The sequence below is a fragment of the Diadema setosum genome, chromosome 17 (genome assembly GCF_964275005.1).
Source record: "Diadema setosum chromosome 17, eeDiaSeto1, whole genome shotgun sequence".
In the NCBI taxonomy this organism is placed as follows: Eukaryota; Metazoa; Echinodermata; class Echinoidea; order Diadematoida; family Diadematidae; genus Diadema; species Diadema setosum.
In genome coordinates, this window is record NC_092701.1 from 14247352 (window position 1) to 14251565 (window position 4214).

Genomic DNA, 4214 nt, shown 5'->3' on the forward strand with positions numbered 1-4214 from the left:
TCCATGCCTACGTTGAACTGACCAATTACATTGTGTATGGACCATGTGCTTTTCAGGATGAGATTTTCCCCAAGTTTTTAGAGATAGTCTCTGCAAGTGAAATCCACACACTTCTACTCCAGGCTTCAGCCAGATGACAAGTAGCATTTTCATCTGCTCTTAAAACATGTTATTGGAACGAAAGTCGGGGGATAATTCCTCTGCTTCTGGCCGGCGTGAATGCAGGGAATTAACCGGGAACATTCGTTATCAGTTAATTAGTGTATAGATGTACTGCAAAGCATGGCACCACACACAGCATTCAGTTCAGTCGAACATTCAGTTGAGAGCAAAACAGCTAGTACGAAGTAAAACGGACACAATCTCTTCCGGGCATGACATGACAGCAAGTTTATTGTCAAAATCCAATCTCGCAGTGTCACAAATCAGAATCTCATCTCGCAATGTTACAATTCAAAATCGCAGTCTCTTCTCTAGACTCGCGGACACGTAGTCTCTCTGCTCTGCTCTCTTTTTAATGATCATGATTTCGTGATAACAGCAGTAAATCCACTCATCCTTGGTCTTACGTAACTCAGTTTCGCACATTACAGCAACGACCCTGAGCAAGGTATGACGAAGGTCGCACGCTGCCGGACCAAGCCAGAAGGCCGAGAGTGAAGCCACAATAAACAATTCAAGGCCGCAAAAAAAAAAAAAAAGGTGTTTCATTTCAGAGCTTGCTTGGACAGCAGGGACAGCTTAGAGACAGAAGTGCAGACGTAGCAGTAAAGGAGATATGTAAGGACGGAGCGAGGGTGGAAGAAAGGATAGAGACGCAAGGTCGAAAGCAAGGATAGAGCGAGGACAGAAGGAAAGTTACGTAACATGAGTGAGGCAAGGACGAGTGTTTTTGCTTAAGCAGCTGTTACAAGAGAGAGAGACTAGGAGAGCACAGCAATTTCGCTAAGGCAGCAGTTCTGAAAGTGAAGAGAGCACAGCAGTTTACATTCGTAACATTATAATTTTACCTGTGTTACTGGCATGGAAAATATTTGTATCCTGTAACTCCTTTGTAACACTTTTATTTGCTGTCTGAGTTTTGGGCACTCGGAAATAAACAGACTTCAACTCCATATATTTGGACTCGACAACTTCTTAATTTTATTAATGACTTCAGTATAATTAACTCTCAATCTGTACCTCTCACCACTATAACATGACAACCTTCAACGATCCCACATAGCGTCCAGTGCTAATACACAACATGGAGGAGAACACGTTTTTTTATCGAGCTACATCTTGAATATACGTGGACAATTTAGCACACAACCTGGAGTGGAGGACCTTATGTGACTTTTTATTATCATCGACCAGTTTATGTTTTATTGTAACATTGACGTCCGATCGCACAATTCCCCGTGCCACATGTTTTTCTGTTACTTGGCCAAAAAACTTTACAATTTTGATTAACATTTCATTATTGCAATCGTGGGAAAACATTGTGGTGGACAGCATCAAAAGGGGTTGAGTTCATTTTGAACTACATGTACTAGTAAATCCTGACTGCCGCATGTCCTTTTCTACGATGACGCCTTGCTGATGATGACAACATGGACATCGGACTGCATCATGAGATGCCATGACCGACGCTGAAGACCACCAACGCAGAATGCCGCGACAGAGACAATTGAATTACACTACGAGTACCGCTACAACCCTTGGACGACAACGCCGATGACGACGAGGACGAGTGAAAACAATGGAACAACACTTAGATCTAAAGAATAATAGAGACGCTCAACCTGAACCTGAATCTTTGAACTCTCAAACAATGACACACTGGACTGGATATTGGACAACCAACAAAATTACTACCACACTTGAACACAAACACAATTAGTTTTGATATTTTAGCTTTTAATCATTTTGTGATTTGGAATTTACATTGCTTCGTTTTTGGATTGCCCCATCCGCCCCATCCGTAACTCCTGGTCGGTAAGTGAAACTTTATTCATTGTTTCATATGAGAGTGTGAGAAAAAGTGCGTGAATAAGTGGACTTTGGGTCTATTGTTTTTTTGCAAAACATCATTTTCATATTTCTATCCTGTTGTCTATTTTGTGTGTTTTGAATTGACATTACATATTATTCTTGCAACTTTTTTTGTTCAAGCCCTTTAATTTGCCAGATATTTTTTTGTACTTCTCACACTATATAACTTCTTTCGATCATACCCTTTTGAACTATCTGATTACTTGACTCATTATCACAATGACTACTGCACTCAGACAAACTGACTTTTTACCTGCCCGCTTCTCGGGAGACAAACTTGACAGGGACGATGCAACAGCCCACATGCTAACATTTCTAGACTACCTTGACACACATAACACTGACGTAACAAAAACCACTGAGCTCGACCAAATACTCAAGACATTCAAACGAGATACATTCATACGACAATTTAACCCAGCTTAATTGTCTTACGGACACATACGGAAGTTTAACTCCTTGACCATGACTGACGGGGAGAGTGCTAACGCATTTCTCCAATGACTTCGACAGGCGGTTTCCCGCATCGACTACGGTGACAAACAAATTTGTGACAAATTCTTAGACTCCCTCCCCCATGACTGCCAATCAGCCATACTAATGACAGCCATGGATGAAACGACCACGGACGAGTTTGCCTCTAAAGCACAACTCTTCTTTGACTTGAACAAGACTAGTACAACGACTAAAGAAGTGACTTTTGTGACACAAGACAAACTAAACAGACTTAGTGAGGAGATATCCTCACTAAAAATGACAGACAAACATGACAGACAAAACATACAAAGTCGAGGACAAAGTCGAAAACGATGACCACACACTCCTCGATTTGACCGTAGTGCTACTCGCAGTAGTAGCTGTGACGGACGTGACAAACAGTCATATTACACGACAGACAGACGCGGTAGAAGCCCCTATCGTTAACGACCGACATGATCGACCATGACAACGACAACAATCATGACCACGACAGCGACTACTGTCGCATCCTCGGACATTATGCCCAAGGCTCAAAATCCTCATATATCTGATTATCATTCGGAAGTTATTCAAACAGGAATAACATCATGTTTCAGACTTCAATGACAAGAAACATTGAATTTTCACCATTTTTTTTTTTTTTTTACATGACCAATGCAAAATTGTGGGGGTATGACATGGTCAGCTCACTCATTTGCATATTCACACCCACTGTACATTTAAGAACCGTTTTTTGAGAAATTATCAAAATTGCCCGAGTGGTGGAATCGATAGGTGACTGAGGATCTCTAAAAGGGATGATATATCCATCCTTTTCAAAATTCATAGACTTTGTGGGTAAGAAAGTAAGGATTGTAAATAACCTCATCTCCTTTTTTGTAGCACTGAGATCTCAGGAAACCCTAGGATCTGTAAATTCAGGCACTAAGGTCCAAGGTAATGCCCCAAAGAAAAATGGCTCTTCACTGAATACCAACAGTTAAGTCCCTAAAGAACACAAAACCAGTGAATGGTAACACAAAGGAGCCCAGTCACCACACAGGAGATGTCAAGCTTTAAGCCAGAGGACATTCTTAAGGCACTATAAGCAAACTTTGCTGAGATGCATCACTGTAATAAGGTCTACTCACAGAAGACATAGAGGTCCTCAAGTATCTGCCGATCAACATAATAGTGTGAGGATAGTCACTTTCAAATGCCACTTCTCTTTCAGAGTTGAGTAGAGTTTCCCAACAATAGACAGCTTGCATACATTCGATACCAGCATCTTCAGAGAAGGATGGAGACAGGAAGTACAAGGAACACTATCTGGCTTTTATGACAGATATCATTGACATGAGCTTCGCAGAATAAGGCCAGAATAAGGCACCTATTGGGTCCGTAAACTACATTCCCCATCATGGTGTGTACCACAAGAAGAAGCAGAACTCAGAAATAGTCTTTGATTGTTTGGCCAGATTTTGAGGCATGTGCTTGAATAATCACTTGTTAATGGCCCAGCTGGTGAAGGAAGCCAGAGAACTCTGTTGGAGTAGTCTCTGCCTGCACTAGATCATCGACATTATGATAACGTTCAAAATGAATCTTCAGATTGCTCAGCAAGGTGGCGGCTTCGAACATTGATCATCAAAGGCACAAGTGCACCTGTGGAATTCTTTTGTACATCAATAGAAATCTGACAACTGTTTGAATAATTACAG

The 4214-nt window shown here is 41.3% G+C and overlaps 1 pseudogene; it reads left to right on the forward strand.

The window, feature by feature from the left end:
- Nucleotides 1-2253: 2253 nt before the first annotated feature.
- Nucleotides 2254-2847, forward strand: LOC140241199 (uncharacterized; annotated as a pseudogene).
- The last annotated feature ends 1367 nt before the right edge of the window (nucleotides 2848-4214 follow it).